A 26,188-nucleotide genomic window follows, 5' to 3' on the forward strand; every position below is an offset into this window, starting at 1 on the left:
GGCGGCAGAACAGACGTTTCACCAGCTGACGAGGCACAGTCTCTTTTGTAGCATCGTTTTGAAGGTCGACGTGAGGACCTGGGAGTCGAACCAACAACCCTACAACTGTTTGGTGATTCGGCCTACCTCCTCAACCACAGTTGCCCTAAAACATCACCTCCTTCGAGCCGGATTTGAACCAGCGACCTAAGGATGTCTATTGTTATTCCTCTACAGTCCTCCGCTCTACCAACTGAGCTATCGAAGGGGCAGATGTGCAGTCTACTACAACAAAAACCACTTAATATTGAGTTTGACTGTGCTAAAAATGGTATAAGTCATCACAGAAGACAAAAGGCGGCAGAACAGACGTTTCACTAGCTGTCGAGATAGAGTCTCTTTTGTAGCATCGTTTTGAAGGTCGACGTGAGGAGCTGGGAGTCCAACTAAAAACCCTACAACTGTTTGGTGATTCGGCCTACCTCCTCAACCACAGTTGCCCTAAAACATCACCTCCTTCGAGCCGGATTTGAACCAGCGACCTAAGGATGTCTATTGTTATTCCTCTACAGTCCTCCGCTCTACCAACTGAGCTATCGAAGGGGCAGATGTGCAGTCTACAACAACAACAACAACTTAATATTGAGTTTGACTGTGCTAAAAATGGTATAAGTCATCACAGAAGACAAAAAGCGGCAGAACAGACATTTTAACCAGGTGACGAGGCAAAGTCTCTTTTGTGGCATCATTCTGAATGATGACATGAGGAGCAGGGAGTCTAACCAACAACCCTACAACTGTTTGGTGATTCGGCCTACCTCCTCAACCACAGTTCCCCCAAAACATCACCTCCTTCGAGCCGGATTTGAACCAGCGACCTAAGGATGTCTATTGTTATTCCTCTACAGTCCTCCGCTATACCAACTGAGCTATCAAAGGGGCAGATGTGCAGTCTACAACAACAAAAACAACTTGATATTGAGTTTGACTGTGCTAAAAATGGTATAAGTCATCACAAAAGACAAAAGGCGGCAGAACAGACGTTTCACCAGCTGACGAGGCACAGTCTCTTTTGTAGCATCGTTTTGAAGGTCGACGTGAGGACCTGGGAGTCGAACCAACAACCCTACAACTGTTTGGTGATTCGGCCTACCTCCTCAACCACAGTTCCCCCAAAACATCACCTCCTTCGAGCCGGATTTGAACCAGCGACCTAAGGATGTCTATTGTTATTCCTCTACAGTCCTCCGCTCTACCAACTGAGCTATCGAAGGGGCAGATGTGCAGTCTACTACAACAAAAACCACTTAATATTGAGTTTGACTGTGCTAAAAATGGTATAAGTCATCACAGAAGACAAAAGGCGGCAGAACAGACGTTTCACTAGCTGTCGAGATAGAGTCTCTTTTGTAGCATCGTTTTGAAGGTCGACGTGAGGAGCTGGGAGTCCAACTAAAAACCCTACAACTGTTTGGTGATTCGGCCTACCTCCTCAACCACAGTTGCCCTAAAACATCACCTCCTTCGAGCCGGATTTGAACCAGCGACCTAAGGATGTCTATTGTTATTCCTCTACAGTCCTCCACTCTACCAACTGAGCTATCGAAGGGGCAGATGTGCAGTCTACAACAACAAAAACAACTTAATATTGAGTTTGACTGTGCTAAAAATGGTATAAGTCATCACAGAAGACAAAAAGCGGCAGAACAGACATTTTAACCAGCTGACGAGGCAAAGTCTCTTTTGTGGCATCATTCTGAATGATGACATGAGGAGCAGGGAGTCGAAGCAACAACCCTACAACTGTTTGGTGATTCGGCCTACCTCCTCAACCACAGTTCCCCCAAAACATCACCTCCTTCGAGCCGGATTTGAACCAGCGACCTAAGGATGTCTATTGTTATTCCTCTACAGTCCTCCGCTATACCAACTGAGCTATCAAAGGGGCAGATGTGCAGTCTACAACAACAAAAACAACTTGATATTGAGTTTGACTGTGCTAAAAATGGTATAAGTCATCACAGAAGACAAAAGGCGGCAGAACAGACGTTTCACCAGCTGACGAGGCACAGTCTCTTTTGTAGCATCGTTTTGAAGGTCGACGTGAGGAGCTGGGAGTCGAACCAACAACCCTACAACTGTTTGGTGATTCGGCCTACCTCCTCAACCACAGTTCCCCCAAAACATCATCTCCTTCGAGCCGGATTTGAACCAGCGACCTAAGGATGTCTATTGTTATTCCTCTACAGTCCTCCGCTCTACCAACTGAGCTATCGAAGGGGCATATGTGCAGTCTACAACAACAAAAACAACTTAATATTGAGTTTGACTGTGCTAAAAATGGTATAAGTCATCACAAAAGACAAAAGGCGGCAGAACAGACGTTTCACCAGCTGACGAGGCACAGTCTCTTGTAGCATCGTTTTGAAGGTCGACGTGAGGACCTGGGAGTCGAACCAACAACCCTACAACTGTTTGGTGATTCGGCCTACCTCCTCAACCACAGTTCCCCCAAAACATCACCTCCTTCGAGCCGGATTTGAACCAGCGACCTAAGGATGTCTATTGTTATTCCTCTACAGTCCTCCGCTCTACCAACTGAGCTATCGAAGGGGCAGATGTGCAGTCTACAACAACAAAAACAACTTAATATTGAGTTTGACTGTGCTAAAAATGGTATAAGTCATCACAGAAGACAAAAGGCGGCAGAACAGACGTTTTAACCAGCTGACGAGGCAAAGTCTCTTTTGTGGCATCGTTTTGAAGGTCGACGTGAGGACCTGGGAGTCGAACCAACAACCCTACAACTGTTTGGTGATTCGGCCTACCTCCTCAACCACAGTTCCCCCAAAACATCACCTCCTTCGAGCCGGATTTGAACCAGCGACCTAAGGATGTCTATTGTTATTCCTCTACAGTCCTCCGCTCTACCAACTGAGCTATCGAAGGGGCAGATGTGCAGTCTACAACAACAAAAACAACTTAATATTGAGTTTGACTGTGCTAAAAATGGTATAAGTCATCACAGAAGACAAAAGGCGGCAGAACAGACGTTTTAACCAGCTGACGAGGCAAAGTCTCTTTTGTGGCATCATTTTGAATGATGACATGAGGAGCAGGGAGTCGAACCAACAACCCTACAACTGTTTGGTGATTCGGCCTACCTCCTCAACCACAGTTGCCCTAAAACATCACCTCCTTCGAGCCGGATTTGAACCAGCGACCTAAGGATGTCTATTGTTCTTCCTCTACAGTCCTCCGCTCTACCAACTGAGCTATCGAAGGGGCAGATGTGCAGTCTACAACAACAAAAACAAGTTAATATTGAGTTTGACTGTGCTAAAAATGGTATAAGTCATCACAGAAGACAAAAGGCGGCAGAACAGACGTTTTAACCAGCTGACGAGGCAAAGTCTCTTTTGTGGCATCATTTTGAATGATGACATGAGGAGCAGGGAGTCGAACCAACAACCCTACAACTGTTTGGTGATTCGGCCTACCTCCTCAACCACAGTTGCCCTAAAACATCACCTCCTTCGAGCCGGATTTGAACCAGCGACCTAAGGATGTCTATTGTTATTCCTCTACAGTCCTCCGCTCTACCAACTGAGCTATCGAAGGGGCAGATGTGCAGTCTACTACAACAAAAACAACTTAATATTGAGTTTGACTGTGCTAAAAATGGTATAAGTCATCACAGAAGACAAAAAGCGGCAGAACAGACATTTTAACCAGCTGACGAGGCAAAGTCTCTTTTGTGGCATCATTCTGAATGATGACATGAGGAGCAGGGAGTCGAACCAACAACCCTACAACTGTTTGGTGATTCGGCCTACCTCCTCAACCACAGTTCCCCCAAAACATCACCTCCTTCCAGCCGGATTTGAACCAGCAACCTAAGGATGTCTATTATTATTCCTCTACAGTCCTCCGCTATACCAACTGAGCTATCAAAGGGGCAGATGTGCAGTCTACAACAACAAAAACAACTTGATATTGAGTTTGACTGTGCTAAAAATGGTATAAGTCATCACAGAAGACAAAAGGCGGCAGAACAGACGTTTCACCAGCTGACGAGGCACAGTCTCTTTTGTAGCATCGTTTTGAAGGTCGACGTGAAGAGCTGGGAGTCGAACCAACAACCCTACAACTGTTTGGTGATTCGGCCTACCTCCTCAACCACAGTTCCCCCAAAACATCACCTCCTTCGAGCCGGATTTGAACCAGCGACCTAAGGATGTCTATTGTTATTCCTCTACAGTCCTCCGCTCTACCAACTGAGCTATCGAAGGGGCAGATGTGCAGTCTACAACAACAAAAACAACTTAATATTGAGTTTGACTGTGCTAAAAATGGTATAAGTCATCACAGAAGACAAAAGGCGGCAGAACAGACGTTTTAACCAGCTGACGAGGCAAAGTCTCTTTTGTGGCATCATTTTGAATGATGACATGAGGAGCAGGGAGTCGAACCAACAACCCTACAACTGTTTGGTGATTCGGCCTACCTCCTCAACCACAGTTGCCCTAAAACATCACCTCCTTCGAGCCGGATTTGAACCAGCGACCTAAGGATGTCTATTGTTATTCCTCTACAGTCCTCCGCTCTACCAACTGAGCTATCGAAGGGGCAGATGTGCAGTCTACTACAACAAAAACCACTTAATATTGAGTTTGACTGTGCTAAAAATGGTATAAGTCATCACAGAAGACAAAAGGCGGCAGAACAGACGTTTCACTAGCTGTCGAGATAGAGTCTCTTTTGTAGCATCGTTTTGAAGGTCGACGTGAGGAGCTGGGAGTCCAACTAAAAACCCTACAACTGTTTGGAGATTCGGCCTACCTCCTCAACCACAGTTGCCCTAAAACATCACCTCCTTCGAGCCGGATTTGAACCAGCGACCTAAGGATGTCTATTGTTATTCCTCTACAGTCCTCCGCTCTACCAACTGAGCTATCGAAGGGGCAGATGTGCAGTCTACAACAACAACAACAAGTTAATATTGAGTTTGACTGTGCTAAAAATGGTATAAGTCATCACAGAAGACAAAAAGCGGCAGAACAGACATTTTAACCAGGTGACGAGGCAAAGTCTCTTTTGTGGCATCATTCTGAATGATGACATGAGGATCAGGGAGTCGAACCAACAACCCTACAACTGTTTGGTGATTCGGCCTACCTCCTCAACCACAGTTCCCCCAAAACATCACCTCCTTCGAGCCGGATTTGAACCAGCGACCTAAGGATGTCTATTGTTATTCCTCTACAGTCCTCCGCTCTACCAACTGAGCTATCGAAGGGGCAAATGTGCAGTCTACTACAACAAAAACCACTTAATATTGAGTTTGACTGTGCTAAAAATGGTATAAGTCATCACAGAAGACAAAAGGCGGCAGAACAGACGTTTCACTAGCTGTCGAGATAGAGTCTCTTTTGTAGCATCGTTTTGAAGGTCGACGTGAGGAGCTGGGAGTCCAACTAAAAACCCTACAACTGTTTGGTGATTCGGCCTACCTCCTCAACCACAGTTGCCCTAAAACATCACCTCCTTCCAGCCGGATTTGAACCAGCGACCTAAGGATGTCTATTGTTATTCCTCTACAGTCCTCCGCTCTACCAACTGAGCTATCGAAGGGGCAGATGTGCAGTCTACAACAACAACAACAACTTAATATTGAGTTTGACTGTGCTAAAAATGGTATAAGTCATCACAGAAGACAAAAAGCGGCAGAACAGACATTTTAACCAGGTGACGAGGCAAAGTCTCTTTTGTGGCATCATTCTGAATGATGACATGAGGAGCAGGGAGTCGAACCAACAACCCTACAACTGTTTGGTGATTCGGCCTACCTCCTCAACCACAGTTCCCCCAAAACATCACCTCCTTCGAGCTGGATTTGAACCAGCGACCTAAGGATGTCTATTGTTATTCCTCTACAGTCCTCCGCTATACCAACTGAGCTATCAAAGGGGCAGATGTGCAGTCTACAACAACAAAAAAAACTTGATATTGAGTTTGACTGTGCTAAAAATGGTATAAGTCATCACAAAAGACAAAAGGCGGCAGAACAGACGTTTCACCAGCTGACGAGGCACAGTCTCTTTTGTAGCATCGTTTTGAAGGTCGACGTGAGGACCTGGGAGTCGAACCAACAACCCTACAACTGTTTGGTGATTCGGCCTACCTCCTCAACCACAGTTCCCCCAAAACATCACCTCCTTCGAGCCGGATTTGAACCAGCGACCTAAGGATGTCTATTGTTATTCCTCTACAGTCCTCCGCTCTACCAACTGAGCTATCGAAGGGGCAGATGTGCAGTCTACAACAACAAAAACAACTTAATATTGAGTTTGACTGTGCTAAAAATGGTATAAGTCATCACAGAAGACAAAAGGCGGCAGAACAGACGTTTTAACCAGCTGACGAGGCAAAGTCTCTTTTGTGGCATCATTTTGAATGATGACATGAGGAGCAGGGAGTCGAACCAACAACCCTACAACTGTTTGGTGATTCGGCCTACCTCCTCAACCACAGTTGCCCTAAAACATCACCTCCTTCGAGCCGGATTTGAACCAGCGACCTAAGGATGTCTATTGTTATTCCTCTACAGTCCTCCGCTCTACCAACTGAGCTATCGAAGGGGCAGATGTGCAGTCTACTACAACAAAGACAACTTAATATTGAGTTTGACTGTGCTAAAAATGGTATAAGTCATCACAGAAGACAAAAGGCGGCAGAACAGACGTTTCACCAGCTGTCGAGTCAGAGTCTCTTTTGTAGCATCGTTTTGAAGGTCGACGTGAGGAGCTGGGAGTCCAACTAAAAACCCTACAACTGTTTGGTGATTCGGCCTACCTCCTCAACCACAGTTCCCCCAAAACATCACCTCCTTCGAGCCGGATTTGAACCAGCGACCTAAGGATGTCTATTGTTATTCCTCTACAGTCCTCCGCTCTACCAACTGAGCTATCGAAGGGGCAGATGTGCAGTCTACAACAACAAAAACAACTTAATATTGAGTTTGACTGTGCTAAAAATGGTATAAGTCATCACAGAAGACAAAAGGCGGCAGAACAGACGTTTCACCAGCTGACGAGGCACAGTCTCTTTTGTAGCATCGTTTTGAAGGTCGACGTGAGGAGCTGGGAGTCGAACCAACAACCCTACAACTGTTTGGTGATTCGGCCTACCTCCTCAACCACAGTTCCCCCAAAACATCACCTCCTTCGAGCCGGATTTGAACCAGCGACCTAAGGATGTCTATTGTTATTCCTCTACAGTCCTCCGCTCTACCAACTGAGCTATCGAAGGGGCAGATGTGCAGTCTACTACAACAAAAACCACTTAATATTGAGTTTGACTGTGCTAAAAATGGTATAAGTCATCACAGAAGACAAAAGGCGGCAGAACAGACGTTTCACCAGCTGTCGAGATAGACTCTCTTTTGTAGCATCGTTTTGAAGGTCGACGTGAGGAGCTTGGAGTCCAACTAAAAACCCTACAACTGTTTGGTGATTCGGCCTACCTCCTCAACCACAGTTGCCCTAAAACATCACCTCCTTCGAGCCGGATTTGAACCAGCGACCTAAGGATGTCTATTGTTATTCCTCTACAGTCCTCCGCTCTACCAACTGAGCTATCGAAGGGGCAGATGTGCAGTCTACAACAACAACAACAACTTAATATTGAGTTTGACTGTGCTAAAAATGGTATAAGTCATCACAGAAGACAAAAAGCGGCAGAACAGACATTTTAACCAGGTGACGAGGCAAAGTCTCTTTTGTGGCATCATTCTGAATGATGACATGAGGAGCAGGGAGTTGAACCAACAACCCTACAACTGTTTGGTGATTCGGCCTACCTCCTCAACCACAGTTCCCCCAAAACATCACCTCCTTCGAGCCGGATTTGAACCAGCGACCTAAGGATGTCTATTGTTATTCCTCTACAGTCCTCCGCTATACCAACTGAGCTATCAAAGGGGCAGATGTGCAGTCTACAACAACAAAAACAACTTGATATTGAGTTTGACTGTGCTAAAAATGGTATAAGTCATCACAAAAGACAAAAGGCGGAAGAACAGACGTTTCACCAGCTGACGAGGCACAGTCTCTTTTGTAGCATCGTTTTGAAGGTCGACGTGAGGACCTGGGAGTCGAACCAACAACCCTACAACTGTTTGGTGATTCGGCCTACCTCCTCAACCACAGTTCCCCCAAAACATCACCTCCTTCGAGCCGGATTTGAACCAGCGACCTAAGGATGTCTATTGTTATTCCTCTACAGTCCTCCGCTCTACCAACTGAGCTATCGAAGGGGCAGATGTGCAGTCTACAACAACAAAAACAACTTAATATTGAGTTTGACTGTGCTAAAAATGGTATAAGTCATCACAGAAGACAAAAGGCGGCAGAACAGACGTTTTAACCAGCTGACGAGGCAAAGTCTCTTTTGTGGCATCGTTTTGAAGGTCGACGTGAGGACCTGGGAGTCGAACCAACAACCCTACAACTGTTTGGTGATTCGGCCTACCTCCTCAACCACAGTTCCCCCAAAACATCACCTCCTTCGAGCCGGATTTGAACCAGCGACCTAAGGATGTCTATTGTTATTCCTCTACAGTCCTCCGCTCTACCAACTGAGCTATCGAAGGGGCAGATGTGCAGTCTACAACAACAAAAACAACTTAATATTGAGTTTGACTGTGCTAAAAATGGTATAAGTCATCACAGAAGACAAAAGGCGGCAGAACAGACGTTTTAACCAGCTGACGAGGCAAAGTCTCTTTTGTGGCATCATTTTGAATGATGACATGAGGAGCAGGGAGTCGAACCAACAACCCTACAACTGTTTGGTGATTCGGCCTACCTCCTCAACCACAGTTGCCCTAAAACATCACCTCCTTCGAGCCGGATTTGAACCAGCGACCTAAGGATGTCTATTGTTATTCCTCTACAGTCCTCCGCTCTACCAACTGAGCTATCGAAGGGGCAGATGTGCAGTCTACTACAACAAAAACAACTTAATATTGAGTTTGACTGTGCTAAAAATGGTATAAGTCATCACAGAAGACAAAAAGCGGCAGAACAGACATTTTAACCAGCTGACGAGGCAAAGTCTCTTTTGTGGCATCATTCTGAATGATGACATGAGGAGCAGGGAGTCGAACCAACAACCCTACAACTGTTTGGTGATTCGGTCTACCTCCTCAACCACAGTTCCCCCAAAACATCACCTCCTTCCAGCCGGATTTGAACCAGCGACCTAAGGATGTCTATTATTATTCCTCTACAGTCCTCCGCTATACCAACTGAGCTATCAAAGGGGCAGATGTGCAGTCTACAACAACAAAAACAACTTGATATTGAGTTTGAATGTGCTAAAAATGGTATAAGTCATCACAGAAGACAAAAGGCGGCAGAACAGACGTTTCACCAGCTGACGAGGCACAGTCTCTTTTGTGGCATCATTCTGAATGATGACATGAGGAGCAGGGAGTTGAACCAACAACCCTACAACTGTTTGGTGATTCGGTCTACCTCCTCAACCACAGTTCCCCCAAAACATCACCTCCTTCCAGCCGGATTTGAACCAGCGACCTAAGGATGTCTATTATTATTCCTCTACAGTCCTCCGCTATACCAACTGAGCTATCAAAGGGGCAGATGTGCAGTCTACAACAACAAAAACAAGTTAATATTGAGTTTGACTGTGCTAAAAATGGTATAAGTCATCACAGAAGACAAAAAGCGGCAGAATAGACATTTTAACCAGCTGACGAGGCAAAGTCTCTTTTGTGGCATCATTCTGAATGATGACATGAGGAGTAGGGAGTCGAACCAACAACCCTACAACTGTTTGGTGATTCGGCCTACCTCCTCAACCACAGTTCCCCCAAAACATCACCTCCTTCCAGCCGGATTTGAACCAGCAACCTAAGGATGTCTATTATTATTCCTCTACAGTCCTCCGCTATACCAACTGAGCTATCAAAGGGGCAGATGTGCAGTCTACAACAACAAAAACAACTTGATATTGAGTTTGACTGTGCTAAAAATGGTATAAGTCATCACAGAAGACAAAAGGCGGCAGAACAGACGTTTCACCAGCTGACGAGGCACAGTCTCTTTTGTAGCATCGTTTTGAAGGTCGACGTGAGGAGCTGGGAGTCGAACCAACAACCCTACAACTGTTTGGTGATTCGGCCTACCTCCTCAACCACAGTTCCCCCAAAACATCACCTCCTTCGAGCCGGATTTGAACCAGCGACCTAAGGATGTCTATTGTTATTCCTCTACAGTCCTCCGCTCTACCAACTGAGCTATCGAAGGGGCAGATGTGCAGTCTACAACAACAAAAACAACTTAATATTGAGTTTGACTGTGCTAAAAATGGTATAAGTCATCACAGAAGACAAAAGGCGGCAGAACAGACGTTTTAACCAGCTGACGAGGCAAAGTCTCTTTTGTGGCATCATTTTGAATGATGACATGAGGAGCAGGGAGTCGAACCAACAACCCTACAACTGTTTGGTGATTCGGCCTACCTCCTCAACCACAGTTGCCCTAAAACATCACCTCCTTCGAGCCGGATTTGAACCAGCGACCTAAGGATGTCTATTGTTATTCCTCTACAGTCCTCCGCTCTACCAACTGAGCTATCGAAGGGGCAGATGTGCAGTCTACTACAACAAAAACAACTTGATATTGAGTTTGACTGTGCTAAAAATGGTATAAGTCATCACAGAAGACAAAAAGCGGCAGAACAGACATTTTAACCAGCTGACGAGGCAAAGTCTCTTTTGTAGCATCGTTTTGAAGGTCGACGTGAGGAGCTGGGAGTCCAACTAAAAACCCTACAACTGTTTGGTGATTCGGCCTACCTCCTCAACCACAGTTGCCCTAAAACATCACCTCCTTCGAGCCGGATTTGAACCAGCGACCTAAGGATGTCTATTGTTATTCCTCTACAGTCCTCCGCTCTACCAACTGAGCTATCGAAGGGGCATATGTGCAGTCTACAACAACAAAAACAACTTAATATTGAGTTTGACTGTGCTAAAAATGGTATAAGTCATCACAAAAGACAAAAAGCGGCAGAACAGACATTTTAACCAGCTGACGAGGCAAAGTCTCTTTTGTGGCATCATTCTGAATGATGACATGAGGAGCAGGGAGTCGAAGCAACAACCCTACAACTGTTTGGTGATTCGGCCTACCTCCTCAACCACAGTTCCCCCAAAACATCACCTCCTTCGAGCCGGATTTCAACCAGCGACCTAAGGATGTCTATTGTTATTCCTCTACAGTCCTCCGCTCTACCAACTGAGCTATCGAAGGGGCAGATGTGCAGTCTACTACAACAAAAACAACTTAATATTGAGTTTGACTGTGCTAAAAATGGTATAAGTCATCACAGAAGACAAAAGGCGGCAGAACAGACGTTTTAACCAGCTGACGAGGCAAAGTCTCTTTTGTGGCATCATTTTGAATGATGACATGAGGAGCAGGGAGTTGAACCAACAACCCTACAACTGTTTGGTGATTCGGCCTACCTCCTCAACCACAGTTGCCCTAAAACATCACCTCCTTCGAGCCGGATTTGAACCAGCGACCTAAGGATGTCTATTGTTATTCCTCTACAGTCCTCCGCTCTACCAACTGAGCTATCGAAGGGGCAGATGTGCAGTCTACTACAACAAAAAACACTTAATATTGAGTTTGACTGTGCTAAAAATGGTATAAGTCATCACAGAAGACAAAAGGGGGCAGAACAGACGTTTCACCAGCTGTCGAGTCAGAGTCTCTTTTGTAGCATCGTTTTGAAGGTCGACATGAGGAGCTGGGAGTCCAACTAAAAACCCTACAACTGTTTGGTGATTCGGCCTACCTCCTCAACCACAGTTGCCCTAAAACATCACCTCCTTCAAGCCGGATTTGAACCAGCGACCTAAGGATGTCTATTGTTATTCCTCTACAGTCCTCCGCTCTACCAACTGAGCTATCGAAGGGGCAGATGTGCAGTCTACAACAACAAAAACAACTTAATATTGAGTTTGACTGTGCTAAAAATGGTATAAGTCATCACAGAAGACAAAAAGCGGCAGAACAGACATTTTAACCAGCTGACGAGGCAATGTCTCTTTTGTGGCATCATTCTGAATGATGACATGAGGAGCAGGGAGTCGAACCAACAACCCTACAACTGTTTGGTGATTCGGCCTACCTCCTCAACCACAGTTGCCCTAAAACATCACCTCCTTCGAGCCGGATTTGAACCAGCGACCTAAGGATGTCTATTGTTCTTCCTCTACAGTCCTCCGCTCTACCAACTGAGCTATCGAAGGGGCAGATGGGCAGTCTACAACAACAAAAACAACTTAATATTGAGTTTGACTGTGCTAAAAATGGTATAAGTCATCACAGAAGACAAAAAGCGGCAGAACAGACATTTTAACCAGCTGACGAGGCAAAGTCTCTTTTGTGGCATCATTCTGAATGATGACATGAGGAGCAGGGAGTCGAACCAACAACCCTACAACTGTTTGGTGATTCGGCCTACCTCCTCAACCACAGTTCCCCCAAAACATCACCTCCTTCCAGCCGGATTTGAACCAGCAACCTAAGGATGTCTATTATTATTCCTCTACAGTCCTCCGCTCTACCAACTGAGCTATCAAAGGGGCAGATGTGCAGTCTACAACAACAAAAACAACTTGATATTGAGTTTGACTGTGCTAAAAATGGTATAAGTCATCACAGAAGACAAAAGGCGGCAGAACAGACGTTTCACCAGCTGACGAGGCACAGTCTCTTTTGTAGCATCGTTTTGAAGGTCGACGTGAGGAGCTGGGAGTCGAACCAACAACCCTACAACTGTTTGGTGATTCGGCCTACCTCCTCAACCACAGTTCCCCCAAAACATCACCTCCTTCGAGCCGGATTTGAACCAGCGACCTAAGGATGTCTATTGTTATTCCTCTACAGTCCTCCGCTCTACCAACTGAGCTATCGAAGGGGCAGATGTGCAGTCTACAACAACAAAAACAACTTAATATTGAGTTTGACTGTGCTAAAAATGGTATAAGTCATCACAGAAGACAAAAGGCGGCAGAACAGACGTTTTAACCACCTGACGAGGCAAAGTCTCTTTTGTGGCATCATTTTGAATGATGACATGAGGAGCAGGGAGTCGAACCAACAACCCTACAACTGTTTGGTGATTCGGCCTACCTCCTCAACCACAGTTGCCCTAAAACATCACCTCCTTCGAGCCGGATTTGAACCAGCGACCTAAGGATGTCTATTGTTATTCCTCTACAGTCCTCCGCTCTACCAACTGAGCTATCGAAGGGGCAGATGTGCAGTCTACTACAACAAAAACCACTTAATATTGAGTTTGACTGTGCTAAAAATGGTATAAGTCATCACAGAAGACAAAAGGCGGCAGAACAGACGTTTCACTAGCTGTCGAGATAGAGTCTCTTTTGTAGCATCGTTTTGAAGGTCGACGTGAGGAGCTGGGAGTCCAACTAAAAACCCTACAACTGTTTGGTGATTCGGCCTACCTCCTCAACCACAGTTGCCCTAAAACATCACCTCCTTCGAGCCGGATTTGAACCAGCGACCTAAGGATGTCTATTGTTATTCCTCTACAGTCCTCCGCTCTACCAACTGAGCTATCGAAGGGGCAGATGTGCAGTCTACAACAACAACAACAACTTAATATTGAGTTTGACTGTGCTAAAAATGGTATAAGTCATCACAGAAGACAAAAAGCGGCAGAACAGACATTTTAACCAGGTGACGAGGCAAAGTCTCTTTTGTGGCATCATTCTGAATGATGACATGAGGAGCAGGGAGTCGAACCAACAACCCTACAACTGTTTGGTGATTCGGCCTACCTCCTCAACCACAGTTCCCCCAAAACATCACCTCCTTCGAGCCGGATTTGAACCAGCGACCTAAGGATGTCTATTGTTATTCCTCTACAGTCCTCCGCTATACCAACTGAGCTATCAAAGGGGCAGATGTGCAGTCTACAACAACAAAAACAACTTGATATTGAGTTTGACTGTGCTAAAAATGGTATAAGTCATCACAAAAGACAAAAGGCGGCAGAACAGACGTTTCACCAGCTGACGAGGCACAGTCTCTTTTGTAGCATCGTTTTGAAGGTCGACGTGAGGACCTGGGAGTCGAACCAACAACCCTACAACTGTTTGGTGATTCGGCCTACCTCCTCAACCACAGTTCCCCCAAAACATCACCTCCTTCGAGCCGGATTTGAACCAGCGACCTAAGGATGTCTATTGTTATTCCTCTACAGTCCTCCGCTCTACCAACTGAGCTATCGAAGGGGCAGATGTGCAGTCTACTACAACAAAAACCACTTAATATTGAGTTTGACTGTGCTAAAAATGGTATAAGTCATCACAGAAGACAAAAGGCGGCAGAACAGACGTTTCACTAGCTGTCGAGATAGAGTCTCTTTTGTAGCATCGTTTTGAAGGTCGACGTGAGGAGCTGGGAGTCCAACTAAAAACCCTACAACTGTTTGGTGATTCGGCCTACCTCCTCAACCACAGTTGCCCTAAAACATCACCTCCTTCGAGCCGGATTTGAACCAGCGACCTAAGGATGTCTATTGTTATTCCTCTACAGTCCTCCACTCTACCAACTGAGCTATCGAAGGGGCAGATGTGCAGTCTACAACAACAAAAACAACTTAATATTGAGTTTGACTGTGCTAAAAATGGTATAAGTCATCACAGAAGACAAAAAGCGGCAGAACAGACATTTTAACCAGCTGACGAGGCAAAGTCTCTTTTGTGGCATCATTCTGAATGATGACATGAGGAGCAGGGAGTCGAAGCAACAACCCTACAACTGTTTGGTGATTCGGCCTACCTCCTCAACCACAGTTCCCCCAAAACATCACCTCCTTCGAGCCGGATTTGAACCAGCGACCTAAGGATGTCTATTGTTATTCCTCTACAGTCCTCCGCTATACCAACTGAGCTATCAAAGGGGCAGATGTGCAGTCTACAACAACAAAAACAACTTGATATTGAGTTTGACTGTGCTAAAAATGGTATAAGTCATCACAGAAGACAAAAGGCGGCAGAACAGACGTTTCACCAGCTGACGAGGCACAGTCTCTTTTGTAGCATCGTTTTGAAGGTCGACGTGAGGAGCTGGGAGTCGAACCAACAACCCTACAACTGTTTGGTGATTCGGCCTACCTCCTCAACCACAGTTCCCCCAAAACATCATCTCCTTCGAGCCGGATTTGAACCAGCGACCTAAGGATGTCTATTGTTATTCCTCTACAGTCCTCCGCTCTACCAACTGAGCTATCGAAGGGGCATATGTGCAGTCTACAACAACAAAAACAACTTAATATTGAGTTTGACTGTGCTAAAAATGGTATAAGTCATCACAAAAGACAAAAGGCGGCAGAACAGACGTTTCACCAGCTGACGAGGCACAGCCTCTTGTAGCATCGTTTTGAAGGTCGACGTGAGGACCTGGGAGTCGAACCAACAACCCTACAACTGTTTGGTGATTCGGCCTACCTCCTCAACCACAGTTCCCCCAAAACATCACCTCCTTCGAGCCGGATTTGAACCAGCGACCTAAGGATGTCTATTGTTATTCCTCTACAGTCCTCCGCTCTACCAACTGAGCTATCGAAGGGGCAGATGTGCAGTCTACAACAACAAAAACAACTTAATATTGAGTTTGACTGTGCTAAAAATGGTATAAGTCATCACAGAAGACAAAAGGCGGCAGAACAGACGTTTTAACCAGCTGACGAGGCAAAGTCTCTTTTGTGGCATCGTTTTGAAGGTCGACGTGAGGACCTGGGAGTCGAACCAACAACCCTACAACTGTTTGGTGATTCGGCCTACCTCCTCAACCACAGTTCCCCCAAAACATCACCTCCTTCGAGCCGGATTTGAACCAGCGACCTAAGGATGTCTATTGTTATTCCTCTACAGTCCTCCGCTCTACCAACTGAGCTATCGAAGGGGCAGATGTGCAGTCTACAACAACAAAAACAACTTAATATTGAGTTTGACTGTGCTAAAAATGGTATAAGTCATCACAGAAGACAAAAGGCGGCAGAACAGACGTTTTAACCAGCTGACGAGGCAAAGTCTCTTTTGTGGCATCATTTTGAATGATGACATGAGGAGCAGGGAGTCGAACCAACAACCCTACAACTGTTTGGTGATTCGGCCTACCTCCTCAACCACAGTTGCCCTAAAACATCACCTCCTTCGAGCCGGATTTGAACCAGCGACCTAAGGATGTCTATTGTTCTTCCTCTACAGTCCTCCGCTCTACCAACTGAGCTATCGAAGGGGCAGATGTGCAGTCTACAACAACAAAAACAAGTTAATATTGAGTTTGACTGTGCTAAAAATGGTATAAGTCATCACAGAAGACAAAAGGCGGCAGAACAGACGTTTTAACCAGCTGACGAGGCAAAGTCTCTTTTGTGGCATCATTTTGAATGATGACATGAGGAGCAGGGAGTCGAACCAACAACCCTACAACTGTTTGGTGATTCGGCCTACCTCCTCAACCACAGTTGCCCTAAAACATCACCTCCTTCGAGCCGGATTTGAACCAGCGACCTAAGGATGTCTATTGTTATTCCTCTACAGTCCTCCGCTCTACCAACTGAGCTATCGAAGGGGCAGATGTGCAGTCTACTACAACAAAAACAACTTAATATTGAGTTTGACTGTGCTAAAAATGGTATAAGTCATCACAGAAGACAAAAAGCGGCAGAACAGACATTTTAACCAGCTGACGAGGCAAAGTCTCTTTTGTGGCATCATTCTGAATGATGACATGAGGAGCAGGGAGTCGAACCAACAACCCTACAACTGTTTGGTGATTCGGTCTACCTCCTCAACCACAGTTCCCCCAAAACATCACCTCCTTCCAGCCGGATTTGAACCAGCGACCTAAGGATGTCTATTATTATTCCTCTACAGTCCTCCGCTATACCAACTGAGCTATCAAAGGGGCAGATGTGCAGTCTACAACAACAAAAACAACTTGATATTGAGTTTGACTGTGCTAAAAATGGTATAAGTCATCACAGAAGACAAAAGGCGGCAGAACAGACGTTTCACCAGCTGACGAGGCACAGTCTCTTTTGTAGCATCGTTTTGAAGGTCGACGTGAGGAGCTGGGAGTCGAACCAACAACCCTACAACTGTTTGGTGATTCGGCCTACCTCCTCAACCACAGTTGCCCTAAAACATCACCTCCTTCGAGCCGGATTTGAACCAGCGACCTAAGGATGTCTATTGTTCTTCCTCTACAGTCCTCCGCTCTACCAACTGAGCTATCGAAGGGGCAGATGGGCAGTCTACAACAACAAAAACAACTTAATATTGAGTTTGACTGTGCTAAAAATGGTATAAGTCATCACAGAAGACAAAAAGCGGCAGAACAGACATTTTAACCAGCTGACGAGGCAAAGTCTCTTTTGTGGCATCATTCTGAATGATGACATGAGGAGCAGGGAGTCGAACCAACAACCCTACAACTGTTTGGTGATTCGGCCTACCTCCTCAACCACAGTTCCCCCAAAACATCACCTCCTTCCAGCCGGATTTGAACCAGCAACCTAAGGATGTCTATTATTATTCCTCTACAGTCCTCCGCTATACCAACTGAGCTATCAAAGGGGCAGATGTGCAGTCTACAACAACAAAAACAACTTGATATTGAGTTTGACTGTGCTAAAAATGGTATAAGTCATCACAGAAGACAAAAGGCGGCAGAACAGACGTTTCACCAGCTGACGAGGCACAGTCTCTTTTGTAGCATCGTTTTGAAGGTCGACGTGAAGAGCTGGGAGTCGAACCAACAACCCTACAACTGTTTGGTGATTCGGCCTACCTCCTCAACCACAGTTCCCCCAAAACATCACCTCCTTCGAGCCGGATTTGAACCAGCGACCTAAGGATGTCTATTGTTATTCCTCTACAGTCCTCCGCTCTACCAACTGAGTTATCGAAGGGGCAGATGTGCAGTCTACAACAACAAAAACAACTTAATATTGAGTTTGACTGTGCTAAAAATGGTATAAGTCATCACAGAAGACAAAAGGCGGCAGAACAGACGTTTTAACCAGCTGACGAGGCAAAGTCTCTTTTGTGGCATCATTTTGAATGATGACATGAGGAGCAGGGAGTCGAACCAACAACCCTACAACTGTTTGGTGATTCGGCCTACCTCCTCAACCACAGTTGCCCTAAAACATCACCTCCTTCGAGCCGGATTTGAACCAGCGACCTAAGGATGTCTATTGTTATTCCTCTACAGTCCTCCGCTCTACCAACTGAGCTATCGAAGGGGCAGATGTGCAGTCTACTACAACAAAAACCACTTAATATTGAGTTTGACTGTGCTAAAAATGGTATAAGTCATCACAGAAGACAAAAGGCGGCAGAACAGACGTTTCACTAGCTGTCGAGATAGAGTCTCTTTTGTAGCATCGTTTTGAAGGTCGACGTGAGGAGCTGGGAGTCCAACTAAAAACCCTACAACTGTTTGGTGATTCGGCCTACCTCCTCAACCACAGTTGCCCTAAAACATCACCTCCTTCGAGCCGGATTTGAACCAGCGACCTAAGGATGTCTATTGTTATTCCTCTACAGTCCTCCGCTCTACCAACTGAGCTATCGAAGGGGCAGATGTGCAGTCTACAACAACAACAACAAGTTAATATTGAGTTTGACTGTGCTAAAAATGGTATAAGTCATCACAGAAGACAAAAAGCGGCAGAACAGACATTTTAACCAGGTGACGAGGCAAAGTCTCTTTTGTGGCATCATTCTGAATGATGACATGAGGAGCAGGGAGTCGAACCAACAACCCTACAACTGTTTGGTGATTCGGCCTACCTCCTCAACCACAGTTCCCCCAAAACATCACCTCCTTCGAGCCGGATTTGAACCAGCGACCTAAGGATGTCTATTGTTATTCCTCTACAGTCCTCCGCTCTACCAACTGAGCTATCGAAGGGGCAAATGTGCAGTCTACTACAACAAAAACCACTTAATATTGAGTTTGACTGTGCTAAAAATGGTATAAGTCATCACAGAAGACAAAAGGCGGCAGAACAGACGTTTCACTAGCTGTCGAGATAGAGTCTCTTTTGTAGCATCGTTTTGAAGGTCGACGTGAGGAGCTGGGAGTCCAACTAAAAACCCTACAACTGTTTGGTGATTCGGCCTACCTCCTCAACCACAGTTGCCCTAAAACATCACCTCCTTCCAGCCGGATTTGAACCAGCGACCTAAGGATGTCTATTGTTATTCCTCTACAGTCCTCCGCTCTACCAACTGAGCTATCGAAGGGGCAGATGTGCAGTCTACAACAACAACAACAACTTAATATTGAGTTTGACTGTGCTAAAAATGGTATAAGTCATCACAGAAGACAAAAAGCGGCAGAACAGACATTTTAACCAGGTGACGAGGCAAAGTCTCTTTTGTGGCATCATTCTGAATGATGACATGAGGAGCAGGGAGTCGAACCAACAACCCTACAACTGTTTGGTGATTCGGCCTACCTCCTCAACCACAGTTCCCCCAAAACATCACCTCCTTCGAGCTGGATTTGAACCAGCGACCTAAGGATGTCTATTGTTATTCCTCTACAGTCCTCCGCTATACCAACTGAGCTATCAAAGGGGCAGATGTGCAGTCTACAACAACAAAAAAAACTTGATATTGAGTTTGACTGTGCTAAAAATGGTATAAGTCATCACAAAAGACAAAAGGCGGCAGAACAGACGTTTCACCAGCTGACGAGGCACAGTCTCTTTTGTAGCATCGTTTTGAAGGTCGACGTGAGGACCTGGGAGTCGAACCAACAACCCTACAACTGTTTGGTGATTCGGCCTACCTCCTCAACCACAGTTCCCCCAAAACATCACCTCCTTCGAGCCGGATTTGAACCAGCGACCTAAGGATGTCTATTGTTATTCCTCTACAGTCCTCCGCTCTACCAACTGAGCTATCAAAGGGGCAGATGTGCAGTCTACAACAACAAAAACAACTTAATATTGAGTTTGACTGTGCTAAAAATGGTATAAGTCATCACAAAAGACAAAAGGCGGCAGAACAGACGTTTCACCAGCTGACGAGGCACAGTCTCTTGTAGCATCGTTTTGAAGGTCGACGTGAGGACCTGGGAGTCGAACCAACAACCCTACAACTGTTTGGTGATTCGGCCTACCTCCTCAACCACAGTTCCCCCAAAACATCACCTCCTTCGAGCCGGATTTGAACCAGCGACCTAAGGATGTCTATTGTTATTCCTCTACAGTCCTCCGCTCTACCAACTGAGCTATCGAAGGGGCAGATGTGCAGTCTACAACAACAAAAACAACTTAATATTGAGTTTGACTGTGCTAAAAATGGTATAAGTCATCACAGAAGACAAAAGGCGGCAGAACAGACGTTTTAACCAGCTGACGAGGCAAAGTCTCTTTTGTGGCATCGTTTTGAAGGTCGACGTGAGGACCTGGGAGTCGAACCAACAACCCTACAACTGTTTGGTGATTCGGCCTACCTCCTCAACCACAGTTCCCCCAAAACATCACCTCCTTCGAGCCGGATTTGAACCAGCGACCTAAGGATGTCTATTGTTATTCCTCTACAGTCCTCCGCTCTACCAACTGAGCTATCGAAGGGGCAGATGTGCAGTCTACAACAACAAAAACAACTTAATATTGAGTTTGACTGTGCTAAAAATGGTATAAGTCATCACAGAAGACAAAAGGCGGCAGAACAGACGTTTTAACCAGCTGACGAGGCAAAGTCTCTTTTGTGGCATCGTTTTGAAGGTCGACGTGAGGACCTGGGAGTCGAACCAACAACCCTACAACTGTTTGGTGATTCGGCCTACCTCCTCAACCACAGTTCCCCCAAAACATCACCTCCTTCGAGCCGGATTTGAACCAGCGACCTAAGGATGTCTATTGTTATTCCTCTACAGTCCTCCGCTCTACCAACTGAGCTATCGAAGGGGCAGATGTGCAGTCTACAACAACAAAAACAACTTAATATTGAGTTTGACTGTGCTAAAAATGGTATAAGTCATCACAGAAGACAAAAGGCGGCAGAACAGACGTTTTAACCAGCTGACGAGGCAAAGTCTCTTTTGTGGCATCATTTTGAATGATGACATGAGGAGCAGGGAGTCGAACCAACAACCCTACAACTGTTTGGTGATTCGGCCTACCTCCTCAACCACAGTTCCCCCAAAACATCACCTCCTTCGAGCCGGATTTGAACCAGCGACCTAAGGATGTCTATTGTTATTCCTCTACAGTCCTCCGCTCTACCAACTGAGCTATCGAAGGGGCAGATGTGCAGTCTACAACAACAAAAACAACTTAATATTGAGTTTGACTGTGCTAAAAATGGTATAAGTCATCACAGAAGACAAAAGGCGGCAGAACAGACGTTTTAACCAGCTGACGAGGCAAAGTCTCTTTTGTGGCATCGTTTTGAAGGTCGACGTGAGGACCTGGGAGTCGAACCAACAACCCTACAACTGTTTGGTGATTCGGCCTACCTCCTCAACCACAGTTCCCCCAAAACATCACCTCCTTCGAGCCGGATTTGAACCAGCGACCTAAGGATGTCTATTGTTATTCCTCTACAGTCCTCCGCTCTACCAACTGAGCTATCGAAGGGGCAGATGTGCAGTCTACAACAACTAAAACAACTTAATATTGAGTTTGACTGTGCTAAAAATGGTATAAGTCATCACAGAAGACAAAAGGCGGCAGAACAGACGTTTTAACCAGCTGACGAGGCAAAGTCTCTTTTGTGGCATCATTTTGAATGATGACATGAGGAGCAGGGAGTCGAACCAACAACCCTACAACTGTTTGGTGATTCGGCCTACCTCCTCAACCACAGTTGCCCTAAAACATCACCTCCTTCGAGCCGGATTTGAACCAGCGACCTAAGGATGTCTATTGTTCTTCCTCTACAGTCCTCCGCTCTACCAACTGAGCTATCGAAGGGGCAGATGTGCAGTCTACAACAACAAAAACAAGTTAATATTGAGTTTGACTGTGCTAAAAATGGTATAAGTCATCACAGAAGACAAAAGGCGGCAGAACAGACGTTTTAACCAGCTGACGAGGCAAAGTCTCTTTTGTGGCATCATTTTGAATGATGACATGAGGAGCAGGGAGTCGAACCAACAACCCTACAACTGTTTGGTGATTCGGCCTACCTCCTCAACCACAGTTGCCCTAAAACATCACCTCCTTCGAGCCGGATTTGAACCAGCGACCTAAGGATGTCTATTGTTCTTCCTCTACAGTCCTCCGCTCTACCAACTGAGCTATCGAAGGGGCAGATGTGCAGTCTACAACAACAAAAACAAGTTAATATTGAGTTTGACTGTGCTAAAAATGGTATAAGTCATCACAGAAGACAAAAGGCGGCAGAACAGACGTTTTAACCAGCTGACGAGGCAAAGTCTCTTTTGTGGCATCATTTTGAATGATGACATGAGGAGCAGGGAGTCGAAGCAACAACCCTACAACTGTTTGGTGATTCGGCCTACCTCCTCAACCACAGTTCCCCCAAAACATCACCTCCTTCGAGCCGGATTTGAACCAGCGACCTAAGGATGTCTATTGTTATTCCTCTACAGTCCTCCGCTCTACCAACTGAGCTATCGAAGGGGCAGATGTGCAGTCTACTACAACAAAAACAACTTAATATTGAGTTTGACTGTGCTAAAAATGGTATAAGTCATCACAGAAGACAAAAGGCGGCAGAACAGACGTTTTAACCAGCTGACGAGGCAAAGTCTCTTTTGTGGCATCATTTTGAATGATGACATGAGGAGCAGGGAGTCGAACCAACAACCCTACAACTGTTTGGTGATTCGGCCTACCTCCTCAACCACAGTTCCCCCAAAACATCACCTCCTTCGAGCCGGATTTGAACCAGCGACCTAAGGATGTCTATTGTTATTCCTCTACAGTCCTCCGCTCTACCAACTGAGCTATCAAAGGGGCAGATGTGCAGTCTACAACAACAACAACAACTTAATATTGAGTTTGACTGTGCTAAAAATGGTATAAGTCATCACAGAAGACAAAAGGCGGCAGAACAGACGTTTTAACCAGCTGACGAGTCAGAGTCTCTTTTGTAGCATCGTTTTGAAGGTCGACGTGAGGAGCTGGGAGTCCAACTAAAAACCCTACAACTGTTTGGTGATTCGGCCTACCTCCTCAACCACAGTTGCCCTAAAACATCATCTCCTTCGAGCCGGATTTGAACCAGCGACCTAAGGATGTCTATTGTTATTCCTCTACAGTCCTCCGCTCTACCAACTGAGCTATCGAAGGGGCATATGTGCAGTCTACAACAACAAAAACAACTTAATATTGAGTTTGACTGTGCTAAAAATGGTATAAGTCATCACAAAAGACAAAAGGCGGCAGAACAGACGTTTCACCAGCTGACGAGGCACAGTCTCTTGTAGCATCGTTTTGAAGGTCGACGTGAGGACCTGGGAGTCGAACCAACAACCCTACAACTGTTTGGTGATTCGGCCTACCTCCTCAACCACAGTTCCCCCAAAACATCACCTCCTTCGAGCCGGATTTTAACCAGCGACCTAAGGATGTCTATTGTTATTCCTCTACAGTCCTCCGCTCTACCAACTGAGCTATCGAAGGGGCAGATGTGCAGTCTACTACAACAAAAACCACTTAATATTGAGTTTGACTGTGCTAAAAATGGTATAAGTCATCACAGAAGACAAAAGGCGGCAGAACAGACGTTTCACCAGCTGTCGAGATAGACTCTCTTTTGTAGCATCGTTTTGAAGGTCGACGTGAGGAGCTTGGAGTCCAACTAAAAACCCTACAACTGTTTGGTGATTCGGCCTACCTCCTCAACCATAGTTCCCCCAAAACATCACCTCCTTCGAGCCGGATTTGAACCAGCGACCTAAGGATGTCTATTGTTATTCCTCTACAGTCCTCCGCTCTACCAACTGAGCTATCGAAGGGGCAGATGTGCAGTCTACAACAACAAAAACAACTTAATATTGAGTTTGACTGTGCTAAAAATGGTATAAGTCATCACAGAAGACAAAAGGCGGCAGAACAGACGTTTTAACCAGCTGACGAGGCAAAGTCTCTTTTGTGGCATCATTTTGAATGATGACATGAGGAGCAGGGAGTCGAACCAACAACCCTACAACTGTTTGGTGATTCGGCCTACCTCCTCAACCACAGTTGCCCTAAAACATCACCTCCTTCGAGCCGGATTTGAACCAGCGACCTAAGGATGTCTATTGTTATTCCTCTACAGTCCTCCGCTCTACCAACTGAGCTATCGAAGGGGCATATGTGCAGTCTACAACAACAAAAACAACTTAATATTGAGTTTGACTGTGCTAAAAATGGTATAAGTCATCACAAAAGACAAAAGGCGGCAGAACAGACGTTTCACCAGCTGACGAGGCACAGTCTCTTTTGTAGCATCGTTTTGAAGGTCGACGTGAGGACCTGGGAGTCGAACCAACAACCCTACAACTGTTTGGTGATTCGGCCTACCTCCTCAACCACAGTTCCCCCAAAACATCACCTCCTTCGAGCCGGATTTGAACCAGCGACCTAAGGATGTCTATTGTTATTCCTCTACAGTCCTCCGCTCTACCAACTGAGCTATCGAAGGGGCAGATGTGCAGTCTACAACAACAAAAACAACTTAATATTGAGTTTGACTGTGCTAAAAATGGTATAAGTCATCACAGAAGACAAAAGGCGGCAGAACAGACGTTTTAACCAGCTGACGAGGCAAAGTCTCTTTTGTGGCATCGTTTTGAAGGTCGACGTGAGGACCTGGGAGTCGAACCAACAACCCTACAACTGTTTGGTGATTCGGCCTACCTCCTCAACCACAGTTCCCCCAAAACATCACCTCCTTCGAGCCGGATTTGAACCAGCGACCTAAGGATGTCTATTGTTATTCCTCTACAGTCCTCCGCTCTACCAACTGAGCTATCGAAGGGGCAGATGTGAAGTCTACAACAACAAAAACAACTTAATATTGAGTTTGACTGTGCTAAAAATGGTATAAGTCATCACAGAAGACAAAAGGCGGCAGAACAGACGTTTTAACCAGCTGACGAGGCAAAGTCTCTTTTGTGGCATCGTTTTGAAGGTCGACGTGAGGACCTGGGAGTCGAACCAACAACCCTACAACTGTTTGGTGATTCGGCCTACCTCCTCAACCACAGTTCCCCCAAAACATCACCTCCTTCGAGCCGGATTTGAACCAGCGACCTAAGGATGTCTATTGTTATTCCTCTACAGTCCTCCGCTCTACCAACTGAGCTATCGAAGGGGCAGATGTGCAGTCTACAACAACAAAAACAACTTAATATTGAGTTTGACTGTGCTAAAAATGGTATAAGTCATCACAGAAGACAAAAGGCGGCAGAACAGACGTTTTAACCAGCTGACGAGGCAAAGTCTCTTTTGTGGCATCATTTTGAATGATGACATGAGGAGCAGGGAGTCGAACCAACAACCCTACAACTGTTTGGTGATTCGGCCTACCTCCTCAACCACAGTTGCCCTAAAACATCACCTCCTTCGAGCCGGATTTGAACCAGCGACCTAAGGATGTCTATTGTTATTCCTCTACAGTCCTCCGCTCTACCAACTGAGCTATCGAAGGGGCAGATGTGCAGTCTACTACAACAAAAACAACTTAATATTGAGTTTGACTGTGCTAAAAATGGTATAAGTCATCACAGAAGACAAAAGGCGGCAGAACAGACGTTTCACCAGCTGTCGAGTCAGAGTCTCTTTTGTAGCATCGTTTTGAAGGTCGACGTGAGGAGCTGGGAGTCCAACTAAAAACCCTACAACTGTTTGGTGATTCGGCCTACCTCCTCAACCACAGTTGCCCTGAAACATCACCTCCTTCGAGCCGGATTTGAACCAGCGAGCCCCTAGGATGTCTATTGTTATTCCTCTACAGTCCTCCGCTCTACCAACTGAGCTATCGAAGGGGCAGATGTGCAGTCTACAACAACAAAAACAAGTTAATATTGAGTTTGACTGTGCTAAAAATGGTATAAGTCATCACAGAAGACAAAAAGCGGCAGAACAGACATTT

At 45.8% G+C, this 26,188-nt stretch overlaps 53 non-coding genes across 53 annotated transcripts; all 53 read right to left on the bottom strand.

The window, feature by feature from the left end:
• Nucleotides 1-158: 158 nt before the first annotated feature.
• trnay-gua (transfer RNA tyrosine (anticodon GUA)) lies at nt 159-247 on the bottom strand. The gene is given in 2 exon segments: nt 159-194; nt 211-247. It is a non-coding gene; the product is annotated as a tRNA-Tyr (tRNA).
• Nucleotides 248-493: 246 nt separating this feature from the next.
• On the bottom strand, nt 494-582 carry trnay-gua (transfer RNA tyrosine (anticodon GUA)). The gene is given in 2 exon segments: nt 494-529; nt 546-582. It is a non-coding gene; the product is annotated as a tRNA-Tyr (tRNA).
• Nucleotides 583-1,164: 582 nt separating this feature from the next.
• Nucleotides 1,165-1,253, bottom strand: trnay-gua (transfer RNA tyrosine (anticodon GUA)). Its single transcript is given in 2 exon segments — nt 1,165-1,200; nt 1,217-1,253. It is a non-coding gene; the product is annotated as a tRNA-Tyr (tRNA).
• A 917-nt stretch (nt 1,254-2,170) lies between these two features.
• trnay-gua (transfer RNA tyrosine (anticodon GUA)) lies at nt 2,171-2,259 on the bottom strand. Its single transcript is given in 2 exon segments — nt 2,171-2,206; nt 2,223-2,259. It is a non-coding gene; the product is annotated as a tRNA-Tyr (tRNA).
• Nucleotides 2,260-2,503: 244 nt separating this feature from the next.
• trnay-gua (transfer RNA tyrosine (anticodon GUA)) lies at nt 2,504-2,592 on the bottom strand. Its single transcript is given in 2 exon segments — nt 2,504-2,539; nt 2,556-2,592. It is a non-coding gene; the product is annotated as a tRNA-Tyr (tRNA).
• Nucleotides 2,593-2,839: 247 nt separating this feature from the next.
• trnay-gua (transfer RNA tyrosine (anticodon GUA)) lies at nt 2,840-2,928 on the bottom strand. The gene is given in 2 exon segments: nt 2,840-2,875; nt 2,892-2,928. It is a non-coding gene; the product is annotated as a tRNA-Tyr (tRNA).
• Nucleotides 2,929-3,175: 247 nt separating this feature from the next.
• trnay-gua (transfer RNA tyrosine (anticodon GUA)) lies at nt 3,176-3,264 on the bottom strand. Its single transcript is given in 2 exon segments — nt 3,176-3,211; nt 3,228-3,264. It is a non-coding gene; the product is annotated as a tRNA-Tyr (tRNA).
• A 247-nt stretch (nt 3,265-3,511) lies between these two features.
• trnay-gua (transfer RNA tyrosine (anticodon GUA)) lies at nt 3,512-3,600 on the bottom strand. Its single transcript is given in 2 exon segments — nt 3,512-3,547; nt 3,564-3,600. It is a non-coding gene; the product is annotated as a tRNA-Tyr (tRNA).
• Nucleotides 3,601-4,182: 582 nt separating this feature from the next.
• On the bottom strand, nt 4,183-4,271 carry trnay-gua (transfer RNA tyrosine (anticodon GUA)). The gene is given in 2 exon segments: nt 4,183-4,218; nt 4,235-4,271. It is a non-coding gene; the product is annotated as a tRNA-Tyr (tRNA).
• Nucleotides 4,272-4,518: 247 nt separating this feature from the next.
• trnay-gua (transfer RNA tyrosine (anticodon GUA)) lies at nt 4,519-4,607 on the bottom strand. Its single transcript is given in 2 exon segments — nt 4,519-4,554; nt 4,571-4,607. It is a non-coding gene; the product is annotated as a tRNA-Tyr (tRNA).
• Nucleotides 4,608-4,853: 246 nt separating this feature from the next.
• Nucleotides 4,854-4,942, bottom strand: trnay-gua (transfer RNA tyrosine (anticodon GUA)). The gene is given in 2 exon segments: nt 4,854-4,889; nt 4,906-4,942. It is a non-coding gene; the product is annotated as a tRNA-Tyr (tRNA).
• Nucleotides 4,943-5,189: 247 nt separating this feature from the next.
• On the bottom strand, nt 5,190-5,278 carry trnay-gua (transfer RNA tyrosine (anticodon GUA)). The gene is given in 2 exon segments: nt 5,190-5,225; nt 5,242-5,278. It is a non-coding gene; the product is annotated as a tRNA-Tyr (tRNA).
• A 917-nt stretch (nt 5,279-6,195) lies between these two features.
• trnay-gua (transfer RNA tyrosine (anticodon GUA)) lies at nt 6,196-6,284 on the bottom strand. The gene is given in 2 exon segments: nt 6,196-6,231; nt 6,248-6,284. It is a non-coding gene; the product is annotated as a tRNA-Tyr (tRNA).
• Nucleotides 6,285-6,531: 247 nt separating this feature from the next.
• On the bottom strand, nt 6,532-6,620 carry trnay-gua (transfer RNA tyrosine (anticodon GUA)). Its single transcript is given in 2 exon segments — nt 6,532-6,567; nt 6,584-6,620. It is a non-coding gene; the product is annotated as a tRNA-Tyr (tRNA).
• A 246-nt stretch (nt 6,621-6,866) lies between these two features.
• Nucleotides 6,867-6,955, bottom strand: trnay-gua (transfer RNA tyrosine (anticodon GUA)). Its single transcript is given in 2 exon segments — nt 6,867-6,902; nt 6,919-6,955. It is a non-coding gene; the product is annotated as a tRNA-Tyr (tRNA).
• A 246-nt stretch (nt 6,956-7,201) lies between these two features.
• trnay-gua (transfer RNA tyrosine (anticodon GUA)) lies at nt 7,202-7,290 on the bottom strand. Its single transcript is given in 2 exon segments — nt 7,202-7,237; nt 7,254-7,290. It is a non-coding gene; the product is annotated as a tRNA-Tyr (tRNA).
• Nucleotides 7,291-7,536: 246 nt separating this feature from the next.
• trnay-gua (transfer RNA tyrosine (anticodon GUA)) lies at nt 7,537-7,625 on the bottom strand. Its single transcript is given in 2 exon segments — nt 7,537-7,572; nt 7,589-7,625. It is a non-coding gene; the product is annotated as a tRNA-Tyr (tRNA).
• A 582-nt stretch (nt 7,626-8,207) lies between these two features.
• Nucleotides 8,208-8,296, bottom strand: trnay-gua (transfer RNA tyrosine (anticodon GUA)). The gene is given in 2 exon segments: nt 8,208-8,243; nt 8,260-8,296. It is a non-coding gene; the product is annotated as a tRNA-Tyr (tRNA).
• Nucleotides 8,297-8,543: 247 nt separating this feature from the next.
• trnay-gua (transfer RNA tyrosine (anticodon GUA)) lies at nt 8,544-8,632 on the bottom strand. Its single transcript is given in 2 exon segments — nt 8,544-8,579; nt 8,596-8,632. It is a non-coding gene; the product is annotated as a tRNA-Tyr (tRNA).
• Nucleotides 8,633-8,879: 247 nt separating this feature from the next.
• On the bottom strand, nt 8,880-8,968 carry trnay-gua (transfer RNA tyrosine (anticodon GUA)). Its single transcript is given in 2 exon segments — nt 8,880-8,915; nt 8,932-8,968. It is a non-coding gene; the product is annotated as a tRNA-Tyr (tRNA).
• A 1,253-nt stretch (nt 8,969-10,221) lies between these two features.
• trnay-gua (transfer RNA tyrosine (anticodon GUA)) lies at nt 10,222-10,310 on the bottom strand. Its single transcript is given in 2 exon segments — nt 10,222-10,257; nt 10,274-10,310. It is a non-coding gene; the product is annotated as a tRNA-Tyr (tRNA).
• A 247-nt stretch (nt 10,311-10,557) lies between these two features.
• trnay-gua (transfer RNA tyrosine (anticodon GUA)) lies at nt 10,558-10,646 on the bottom strand. Its single transcript is given in 2 exon segments — nt 10,558-10,593; nt 10,610-10,646. It is a non-coding gene; the product is annotated as a tRNA-Tyr (tRNA).
• A 247-nt stretch (nt 10,647-10,893) lies between these two features.
• Nucleotides 10,894-10,982, bottom strand: trnay-gua (transfer RNA tyrosine (anticodon GUA)). Its single transcript is given in 2 exon segments — nt 10,894-10,929; nt 10,946-10,982. It is a non-coding gene; the product is annotated as a tRNA-Tyr (tRNA).
• Nucleotides 10,983-11,565: 583 nt separating this feature from the next.
• On the bottom strand, nt 11,566-11,654 carry trnay-gua (transfer RNA tyrosine (anticodon GUA)). The gene is given in 2 exon segments: nt 11,566-11,601; nt 11,618-11,654. It is a non-coding gene; the product is annotated as a tRNA-Tyr (tRNA).
• A 582-nt stretch (nt 11,655-12,236) lies between these two features.
• Nucleotides 12,237-12,325, bottom strand: trnay-gua (transfer RNA tyrosine (anticodon GUA)). Its single transcript is given in 2 exon segments — nt 12,237-12,272; nt 12,289-12,325. It is a non-coding gene; the product is annotated as a tRNA-Tyr (tRNA).
• Nucleotides 12,326-12,907: 582 nt separating this feature from the next.
• On the bottom strand, nt 12,908-12,996 carry trnay-gua (transfer RNA tyrosine (anticodon GUA)). Its single transcript is given in 2 exon segments — nt 12,908-12,943; nt 12,960-12,996. It is a non-coding gene; the product is annotated as a tRNA-Tyr (tRNA).
• A 247-nt stretch (nt 12,997-13,243) lies between these two features.
• On the bottom strand, nt 13,244-13,332 carry trnay-gua (transfer RNA tyrosine (anticodon GUA)). The gene is given in 2 exon segments: nt 13,244-13,279; nt 13,296-13,332. It is a non-coding gene; the product is annotated as a tRNA-Tyr (tRNA).
• Nucleotides 13,333-13,578: 246 nt separating this feature from the next.
• trnay-gua (transfer RNA tyrosine (anticodon GUA)) lies at nt 13,579-13,667 on the bottom strand. Its single transcript is given in 2 exon segments — nt 13,579-13,614; nt 13,631-13,667. It is a non-coding gene; the product is annotated as a tRNA-Tyr (tRNA).
• A 582-nt stretch (nt 13,668-14,249) lies between these two features.
• Nucleotides 14,250-14,338, bottom strand: trnay-gua (transfer RNA tyrosine (anticodon GUA)). The gene is given in 2 exon segments: nt 14,250-14,285; nt 14,302-14,338. It is a non-coding gene; the product is annotated as a tRNA-Tyr (tRNA).
• A 917-nt stretch (nt 14,339-15,255) lies between these two features.
• On the bottom strand, nt 15,256-15,344 carry trnay-gua (transfer RNA tyrosine (anticodon GUA)). The gene is given in 2 exon segments: nt 15,256-15,291; nt 15,308-15,344. It is a non-coding gene; the product is annotated as a tRNA-Tyr (tRNA).
• A 244-nt stretch (nt 15,345-15,588) lies between these two features.
• Nucleotides 15,589-15,677, bottom strand: trnay-gua (transfer RNA tyrosine (anticodon GUA)). Its single transcript is given in 2 exon segments — nt 15,589-15,624; nt 15,641-15,677. It is a non-coding gene; the product is annotated as a tRNA-Tyr (tRNA).
• Nucleotides 15,678-15,924: 247 nt separating this feature from the next.
• Nucleotides 15,925-16,013, bottom strand: trnay-gua (transfer RNA tyrosine (anticodon GUA)). The gene is given in 2 exon segments: nt 15,925-15,960; nt 15,977-16,013. It is a non-coding gene; the product is annotated as a tRNA-Tyr (tRNA).
• Nucleotides 16,014-16,260: 247 nt separating this feature from the next.
• On the bottom strand, nt 16,261-16,349 carry trnay-gua (transfer RNA tyrosine (anticodon GUA)). Its single transcript is given in 2 exon segments — nt 16,261-16,296; nt 16,313-16,349. It is a non-coding gene; the product is annotated as a tRNA-Tyr (tRNA).
• A 247-nt stretch (nt 16,350-16,596) lies between these two features.
• trnay-gua (transfer RNA tyrosine (anticodon GUA)) lies at nt 16,597-16,685 on the bottom strand. Its single transcript is given in 2 exon segments — nt 16,597-16,632; nt 16,649-16,685. It is a non-coding gene; the product is annotated as a tRNA-Tyr (tRNA).
• A 582-nt stretch (nt 16,686-17,267) lies between these two features.
• trnay-gua (transfer RNA tyrosine (anticodon GUA)) lies at nt 17,268-17,356 on the bottom strand. Its single transcript is given in 2 exon segments — nt 17,268-17,303; nt 17,320-17,356. It is a non-coding gene; the product is annotated as a tRNA-Tyr (tRNA).
• A 918-nt stretch (nt 17,357-18,274) lies between these two features.
• On the bottom strand, nt 18,275-18,363 carry trnay-gua (transfer RNA tyrosine (anticodon GUA)). The gene is given in 2 exon segments: nt 18,275-18,310; nt 18,327-18,363. It is a non-coding gene; the product is annotated as a tRNA-Tyr (tRNA).
• A 246-nt stretch (nt 18,364-18,609) lies between these two features.
• Nucleotides 18,610-18,698, bottom strand: trnay-gua (transfer RNA tyrosine (anticodon GUA)). The gene is given in 2 exon segments: nt 18,610-18,645; nt 18,662-18,698. It is a non-coding gene; the product is annotated as a tRNA-Tyr (tRNA).
• A 247-nt stretch (nt 18,699-18,945) lies between these two features.
• trnay-gua (transfer RNA tyrosine (anticodon GUA)) lies at nt 18,946-19,034 on the bottom strand. The gene is given in 2 exon segments: nt 18,946-18,981; nt 18,998-19,034. It is a non-coding gene; the product is annotated as a tRNA-Tyr (tRNA).
• A 1,250-nt stretch (nt 19,035-20,284) lies between these two features.
• Nucleotides 20,285-20,373, bottom strand: trnay-gua (transfer RNA tyrosine (anticodon GUA)). The gene is given in 2 exon segments: nt 20,285-20,320; nt 20,337-20,373. It is a non-coding gene; the product is annotated as a tRNA-Tyr (tRNA).
• Nucleotides 20,374-20,620: 247 nt separating this feature from the next.
• trnay-gua (transfer RNA tyrosine (anticodon GUA)) lies at nt 20,621-20,709 on the bottom strand. The gene is given in 2 exon segments: nt 20,621-20,656; nt 20,673-20,709. It is a non-coding gene; the product is annotated as a tRNA-Tyr (tRNA).
• A 247-nt stretch (nt 20,710-20,956) lies between these two features.
• trnay-gua (transfer RNA tyrosine (anticodon GUA)) lies at nt 20,957-21,045 on the bottom strand. The gene is given in 2 exon segments: nt 20,957-20,992; nt 21,009-21,045. It is a non-coding gene; the product is annotated as a tRNA-Tyr (tRNA).
• A 247-nt stretch (nt 21,046-21,292) lies between these two features.
• On the bottom strand, nt 21,293-21,381 carry trnay-gua (transfer RNA tyrosine (anticodon GUA)). The gene is given in 2 exon segments: nt 21,293-21,328; nt 21,345-21,381. It is a non-coding gene; the product is annotated as a tRNA-Tyr (tRNA).
• Nucleotides 21,382-21,628: 247 nt separating this feature from the next.
• Nucleotides 21,629-21,717, bottom strand: trnay-gua (transfer RNA tyrosine (anticodon GUA)). The gene is given in 2 exon segments: nt 21,629-21,664; nt 21,681-21,717. It is a non-coding gene; the product is annotated as a tRNA-Tyr (tRNA).
• A 247-nt stretch (nt 21,718-21,964) lies between these two features.
• On the bottom strand, nt 21,965-22,053 carry trnay-gua (transfer RNA tyrosine (anticodon GUA)). Its single transcript is given in 2 exon segments — nt 21,965-22,000; nt 22,017-22,053. It is a non-coding gene; the product is annotated as a tRNA-Tyr (tRNA).
• Nucleotides 22,054-22,300: 247 nt separating this feature from the next.
• Nucleotides 22,301-22,389, bottom strand: trnay-gua (transfer RNA tyrosine (anticodon GUA)). Its single transcript is given in 2 exon segments — nt 22,301-22,336; nt 22,353-22,389. It is a non-coding gene; the product is annotated as a tRNA-Tyr (tRNA).
• A 247-nt stretch (nt 22,390-22,636) lies between these two features.
• Nucleotides 22,637-22,725, bottom strand: trnay-gua (transfer RNA tyrosine (anticodon GUA)). Its single transcript is given in 2 exon segments — nt 22,637-22,672; nt 22,689-22,725. It is a non-coding gene; the product is annotated as a tRNA-Tyr (tRNA).
• Nucleotides 22,726-23,308: 583 nt separating this feature from the next.
• Nucleotides 23,309-23,397, bottom strand: trnay-gua (transfer RNA tyrosine (anticodon GUA)). The gene is given in 2 exon segments: nt 23,309-23,344; nt 23,361-23,397. It is a non-coding gene; the product is annotated as a tRNA-Tyr (tRNA).
• A 579-nt stretch (nt 23,398-23,976) lies between these two features.
• trnay-gua (transfer RNA tyrosine (anticodon GUA)) lies at nt 23,977-24,065 on the bottom strand. Its single transcript is given in 2 exon segments — nt 23,977-24,012; nt 24,029-24,065. It is a non-coding gene; the product is annotated as a tRNA-Tyr (tRNA).
• Nucleotides 24,066-24,312: 247 nt separating this feature from the next.
• trnay-gua (transfer RNA tyrosine (anticodon GUA)) lies at nt 24,313-24,401 on the bottom strand. Its single transcript is given in 2 exon segments — nt 24,313-24,348; nt 24,365-24,401. It is a non-coding gene; the product is annotated as a tRNA-Tyr (tRNA).
• A 246-nt stretch (nt 24,402-24,647) lies between these two features.
• trnay-gua (transfer RNA tyrosine (anticodon GUA)) lies at nt 24,648-24,736 on the bottom strand. The gene is given in 2 exon segments: nt 24,648-24,683; nt 24,700-24,736. It is a non-coding gene; the product is annotated as a tRNA-Tyr (tRNA).
• A 247-nt stretch (nt 24,737-24,983) lies between these two features.
• trnay-gua (transfer RNA tyrosine (anticodon GUA)) lies at nt 24,984-25,072 on the bottom strand. Its single transcript is given in 2 exon segments — nt 24,984-25,019; nt 25,036-25,072. It is a non-coding gene; the product is annotated as a tRNA-Tyr (tRNA).
• Nucleotides 25,073-25,319: 247 nt separating this feature from the next.
• On the bottom strand, nt 25,320-25,408 carry trnay-gua (transfer RNA tyrosine (anticodon GUA)). The gene is given in 2 exon segments: nt 25,320-25,355; nt 25,372-25,408. It is a non-coding gene; the product is annotated as a tRNA-Tyr (tRNA).
• Nucleotides 25,409-25,655: 247 nt separating this feature from the next.
• On the bottom strand, nt 25,656-25,744 carry trnay-gua (transfer RNA tyrosine (anticodon GUA)). The gene is given in 2 exon segments: nt 25,656-25,691; nt 25,708-25,744. It is a non-coding gene; the product is annotated as a tRNA-Tyr (tRNA).
• Nucleotides 25,745-26,188: the final 444 nt, after the last annotated feature.

The sequence above is a fragment of the Scomber scombrus genome, chromosome 17 (genome assembly GCF_963691925.1).
Source record: "Scomber scombrus chromosome 17, fScoSco1.1, whole genome shotgun sequence".
NCBI classification, from domain to species: Eukaryota; Metazoa; Chordata; class Actinopteri; order Scombriformes; family Scombridae; genus Scomber; species Scomber scombrus.